The sequence below is a fragment of the Chenopodium quinoa genome, unplaced genomic scaffold (genome assembly GCF_001683475.1).
Source record: "Chenopodium quinoa cultivar QQ74 unplaced genomic scaffold, ASM168347v1, whole genome shotgun sequence".
Classification (NCBI taxonomy): Eukaryota; Viridiplantae; Streptophyta; class Magnoliopsida; order Caryophyllales; family Amaranthaceae; genus Chenopodium; species Chenopodium quinoa.
Genome location: NW_018742738.1, coordinates 7,091,979 through 7,098,621, shown reverse-complemented (window position 1 = coordinate 7,098,621; position 6,643 = coordinate 7,091,979). Strand labels below are relative to the sequence as shown.

General features: G+C 35.5%; 1 long non-coding RNA gene across 2 annotated transcripts; it reads right to left on the bottom strand.

Annotated features, from left to right (window-relative positions):
• Positions 1 to 391: 391 nt before the first annotated feature.
• On the bottom strand, positions 392 to 1,398 carry LOC110724175. 2 transcript variants are annotated; one of them, XR_002511883.1, is made up of 3 exons: positions 1,108 to 1,390; positions 797 to 836; positions 392 to 564 (listed from the first exon to the last, which is right to left on the bottom strand). It is a non-coding gene; the product is annotated as an uncharacterized LOC110724175 (long non-coding RNA). The 2 variants fall into 2 exon arrangements; XR_002511882.1 differs by having other exon boundaries at positions 797 to 1,398.
• Between the last annotated feature and the right edge of the window lie 5,245 nt (positions 1,399 to 6,643).

Genomic DNA, 6,643 nt, shown 5'->3' with positions numbered 1-6,643 from the left:
CTACTTAACATATTAACAATAATCTAGAAAACCTTCACTACTACAAAAACATGAATATAGAACGCCTAAAACTAACAATATAGAACGCCTTAGAGGCGTTCTTCTGAGGGGGTGCCCTATAAAATCTATAAAGTCTACAGAACGCCTTAAAGGGGCGTTCTATACCTAACACAATACAGATCGCCTATCTAAGATAGGCGCTTCATATTTAAGGTACAAAGTGAAAAAAAAAAACAAGGAAAAGAGAGTTGTCATCCTTAAAAAAGGCGCTTTATAGCTCTATAAAAAGAGAGCGCCTATCACAGATAGGCGTTCTATTTTCCTTAATTTTTTTTTTAAAAAAAATTATTCTATTATTATTATTTTTATTATAATAATAATAATTAATACGGAGTACACAATAATATTATACGTAGTACGAGTATTAATTAAAATAACAAATAGTATTTGAATTACAATAACTAAATTTCTTACAAGACATTTACATTACAATTTCTCTAATACAACTAAATTAAGTCGATTGTGTGAAGCCTGCTGTAGTCAAGCAAATTTCCATGCTAATATCTGTAAAAACATGTAATATAATGTAATTTAATGAGAATTTTATACAACTTCATCACTGAATCAAGTCCTCGCTAGAAACTCATAATCCACCCAAACAAATATAAATCTTAATACAATTTTAATTAAGACATTAAATCTCATCCAACAAGAAATTAAAGTAAACTCATATATGTTCAAACAAAACAATTAAAGAAACTAAATATAAAAAATGAAGAAATACAAACTAACCAACCTGCCAACATCATAGTAATGCTTCCAGTTCCAGCCTTCCACTATCGGGGCACAGAATTAGAGCAACCGCACCAAACACCCACAACCACAACATCAGCGCACAAAATTAAAACAAATCGCACCAAACATAAAATCTAGATCTAAAGTAATTTTACAATGAAAATCATAAATTTAAGATCTAGTATAACTGAAAATTAGAAAAAAAATCTAAAGATGAAAATCAGAAACTACTCAAATTAGAGAACTAAAGTAATTAAGGATTAAAACGAAATTGAAATAAGAATTAGACATCAGTTGACTGAAAACTCTTACAAAACGCTCTGATCGCCATCTCCCGGCTCGGTGGTGGACAGTCGTGGCTCAATGGTGGCTCGTGGATCAATGGTGGGCGTGAAAAGCTTGCCTACGGTGTGTGGATTTATGGGCGTGAGAAGTTAGACTATGGTATGTGGGGATTTGAGGAGAGGAAGAGGAGAGAGGGGATGATGATTTTAGATCGAGAAAGAGAAGGAGCGAGAAAGAGAAGAAGATAAGGAGGGGGCGGCTTTAATTTGATACTCGTAAGAAGTAAGTATATTTTAGGGTTATGTGGGTATATGATACTTTCAAAAAAAAAAATTAAATTATAATGTCTATACAACGCTCAAGTAAAAGAGGCGCTCCATATTATTTAGTGTAAATTTGAATACATCATATAGAGCTGTTAACTTAGACAGGCGCTCTATAGGTTTTCCATACAAAACGCCTATCTTGAATAGGCGATCTATATAATTCTAGAGATCGCCTATCCAACTTAGCAGTTGTGTATTGTGTGTTACTTATTCTCTATTTTGTGGTAGTGCTTAGCTAAATTAAATTGCTGCGCTGCGCTTCTGTATAGGTAAGTTACTTGGGATCCACGCAGACTAAGTTCTTTCAGGGACCTTAGCTTACTGACTTCAAGTTCCTGTTAGGGAACGTTCCTGCTATGGAACTCAGTTCTTGTTAGAGAACTCTTCTTCTTTTCTGTTTAACTTTTTGTATAAAGATCTCCTCATGTCTTCTTAGTTCCAGTTACTTCTTCCATCACCACGATCAACTACACCTAACTAATCAAACACTTAAAAACCTTTATTAGATGAGTTTGCTTTATTTTAAGTTCCTCATCATCAAAACCTTTAAGCTTCAACAATTTCCCCCTTTTTGATGATGACAAACTTAAGCAAACTCTTGAGAAAAGTTAAACAAAATAGAAGGGCTTATTTTTGTATTTTTGATTTATTAACAAAAAGATAAACACACAAATAACTAAAAATACGAAAACAAGAAAGCAAAGATAAACAAAACAAAACAAAACATAAATAAGACTAAGAAATAAACTAAGCTACTTAGCATCATATTAGAAAAAATTTATGATACTTTATCAACTGGAATCCAGAACAACTTTCGCTTCCAAGTTTGCTTCTTCTTTTCTCCCTTTTGGCATTATCAAAAAGTCCTGCTTTTTCAAGGTTATAAAGCATCTAACTACAACCCCACAAGAATTTCATTGAGTGTGGGAAACTAAAGGCAGAGCTGCTAATTTACCTTAAGCAAGTTCCACTTTCCTACAACAATTTTCATAATTCACAAATACACACATGTATCGGCAGTTCCAAAAGCATTCATTAAAACCAAAATAAACATCCTGCTGAACAATTTTTAAAAATATTACAACCAAAATTAAATGTTCAAAAACTAAAACATAAACTAAAATTGATCATGACTGAAATAGAGAAGCAAAAAGTAGGCTAGGCTGGATATAGGCTAGAAAGGGGTAGATTGAGAATTTGATAGGCTAGGTCTCAAGAAACTTCAAAATTTTCTTATAGTCATCCTTTGTTTGTTGTGCAGAAGCCTCCAGGTTGTCTTCAAGACTCTTGAATTTTTGCTGGAACTCATCTTTCTGTTCCTGAAGAGCCTTGTCATGTTCTTGCAGAAACTTCTATTGCTCTTGAAGTTCCTTGTCTTGTTTCAGCACTAGCTTCTTGAGCTCTTTTAATTCCTTTCCCTGCTCCTGCACAAGCTTTTCTAGGGTTAGCATCTGAAGTTTTCCAGCAGAATCCTTCATTTCTTTCTCAACCCTTTCCATCCTATCCACTACTTCTGCAACTTGCCCATCGAGGATACCTTCCTCAACATCCAACTCCAGAGGCTGTTCCATGTGTAGACACCCATTTGTGTCTCCCCAAAACCAAACACAGTGATGAATACCTTTCACGTCGAATCATAATCGAATGAAGTGAAAGTGTGGAAAGTTTAGTGTTGCAGATAGTTTTAATTTCTTTTCTCTTCTCCCTGTTTTTGAATTTTTTTTAAGAAAACAGCCAATCCAGTTTGGTTGGTCCATGATATGGGTCCAATAGTAGTGTAGTTGGATGGGGCTTGACAGGAGCTTTCCAACGATATATTATAAGCCCAATTCCGATGAATATTGACGAAGTTATGGCCAATTTACTAAACTGGACCCGTTTTGAGCCTTATATGCGGCCCAATGATCTAGAGGAGGGCCTAATATGATTTATCATTCCTAATGCAATTAGGAATGGTTTTAGTCTTCTAGAAGGTTCTTTTCATTCCTAATTCAATTAGCATTGATAAATTGACTTTTGTTGACTTTTCAGAGTTTTAATTAAAATCAAAGAGAATTTTTGAGGGAAATACGATTTTATCCTCCTGTACGGCAATTTTTATCTGATTTTAAGAAAACGTGTGAATTTCCAGGTCAGCGCCAAACGCCAGCTGTAGCGCCTGACGCTACGCTTGGCGCCTGGCGCTAGCCTTGGCTCTTGGCGCCAGGGTCAGCGCCTGGCACCAATAGCCAGCGTTGGCGCCAACCTTGTTTCATGTGCGCCAGACTCTGTATTGATATTTTATCTTTTTGGCTGATTTTCTTTATAAATAACGTCGTAAAAACTCCGTTTTCATTCACCTACAACCAGTTTTCATCAATTCCCTCTTATTCTGTTTAATAATCATTCACCAACTCTCATCAAGATTTTCTGAACTAGCTTTTTACAAACAAAATTCTGCATTCATTAGATTTAGAAACACCTAGCCATATTCGAAGTTGCCTTCGCCCTAGATGTGAAAGGTTTAATTTCTGAGGGTTTGGTCCCAAATCTCTATTTCCATTATTTAATTTAATTGTTTTGTTTATTATTTTCCTTGAAGTTACTAACGCGTGTATTTTGTTATTAGAAAGATGTACGAGACATTAAAGTAAGTACTTTAATGGTTTTTATTGATGTTATGATATAGAGATCATGCTTAGATTTTTATTATGATTCCTAATATCATGCCTAGGGTAAATTTTATATCAAGTATGATTAAAAGTATGATGCTTCCTATGTTCTTCCTAATATTTATGATTGTTAGTATCATGTTAGGGTTAAAGATTTGATTTTTATTGCTTAGTGACATGGTAGAGTTTGTTATTAATCTTGTTAGTATCATGCCTAGGATTTTGCTATGCTTTAATATTGACATGAGTATGATTATTAACGTGATTATTTTAATTATAATTATTATTATAAAGATTATTTATTATGTTGCTTGATCTTTTATTGTTATTGCTTGATCACGCCTTTTATGCATGTTTAAAGGGAATTGGTACTTGTAATCACCCTTAATAAGATATTTAATAATATTGTTAGGTTTAATTTGATTATAATTCAAGTGATTGCCAATAATAGATTTATTTGTGTATTAATATTCAACCAACATAGATAAACAGGTTTAGGGTTAATCCTATTGATTGCATGTTAGTCAAAAAGCGCACATGAATACGATTTGAATAAAGTAGAGGCCTATTATTAGGGCAGGTTCAATCTCTTTTAGGTTGGATTTGTACCTTCATCCCCGAACCCTATTTGGTTCAAGACCTTATGGAGTTGACGATCTCTTGGATCATTAAGGGTTGTAACCTTCACCCTATGAACGGTTTACAAGTTCCTAAAACTTGTTGGCGACTCTTTTGCTCTATCTTCTACCCTTTTGGACGCCACCGTACTTTAGTGTATGATCACAGTGGGATTCAAGCTAGGGGTTAACGCTTGAAATTATTCCCTACATTTTTTGGCGACTACGCTGGGGAGGATTTCTATTTTAATTCCTGAATTTGTTTCGGCAATGATTTAGAATGAGTGGATGAGACTCGAAACGTTCTAAGTATTTCATGTGCGTAAATTTGATTAACATTATTGTCATATGCATAAAAAAGATCTCATTGGAAAGACCATCCGTAATGAGTTAAAAACATAGGATTTTACACGTAGGAAATTTGAGAAATATCTTTCACAACTAGGACCGAAATAACACCGCGCGAAACTGGAAAATTTTATCGAGCACAGAAAGCTGCTGAGGCATGTAGGAATTAGCGCTAGGGGCCAGAGCATTGGCGCCAGATTTTTAACTGTGGCACCATTGGCGACAGGCGCTACAGCTAAAACCTGGCACCAGTCTCTGTTTGCTGGCGCCAAATTCTTCCAATACCGAGCCAGAAATATGTGTTCTAATTTCGATCGGTTTTTCGTATTGTTTGCTCGATCCTACTTCCTGATTGAACTTTTTCTCACTTTTCTGAAACCCATATGTGTTATACATATGGACATAACCCTCTGGGAATTCATGCTCCATCTACCTGATTGAACGCTCTGAGCAACAAAGGGTACATCCGAGAATGTTGAATTCACCAAACCATGGAAGCGAGTTTTTTCTAAAACTCGCGGTATCCCATCCACTCGCGCCAACCCTTCACGGTTAGGCTTCCGCGCGGTGCATCTGGACATTAGCCATGGACCCTTTATTGACTAAACCATATCCCGAACTTTAGAGAACTAGAGCCATGGTTAGGTTGCAAACCCATTGCATCATACTGTGCCTACTTGACTAATTGTGCATTATTTGTTGTGCATATATTATATGTTTTCTAAACCGTTTGTTTGACTTGTGTTGAGATTAAATAAATTAATGACTTAAAGAAATTTGCCTAATTAATTATTTAATTAATTAATTTGAGTCAATAAAGTCTAATATTTTAATCAGAATTGACCTAGTACGACTTTAGGCATACCCCTATTGATTAATAACACCGAAAACAGTTCCAGATTGTAGCTCCAACATTGGCGCCAAAGTCTGGACTGTAGCGCCACTCTATGGAGTGTGGTGCATGGTGATAGCTCTGTCGTCTGGTGCTACGCTTCACAGTGCGACGCCAGTCCTGTCGTTTTGCCGACAGTTCGGATTATTGGTTGAGTCATCACCTAGTGTCTAATTAACTAGTTAACTAATTAATTCGGTTAATTTTTGCTGTCAATAGTACTTGGTTGAGTCATTAATCGAGTTTAGGCACTAAGTCCCATGGTCTTAAACAAGAGTCCAAACATGTCACTTACACTCAACACACACTCTAATACACACATTTTGACCATGTCTAAGGGAGTCTTGTATGCGCGTTTTTTCCGTCATTTTTTAGGGGGGTAAGTCAGATATTAATCCTCCAATTTAAAACTATACTTAGTTCCCTAAAAATATGTACATTATTTTTGCCTAAAAAAATATGCACCCTTTTTTTTTTCTCTTTTTAAAAGCCGTAAAGTCAAGTCGATTTGAGTCAAGTAATTAAAACGCAAAATTCTTTAAATTACAGCGCGTGGTCAAGAAAGGAAGGACGGTTAATCAAAGAGAACCTCTTCGTACAATTCCAAATTTTTGACAAACCCATAGCTCGAAAGAGGAAAGCTAAGACCATAATGGCAACACAAGAAGAAGTCAATGAGCTTAGGACCAACTGGTTACCGTGACTGAAACACTAAAGCTCCTCACACTT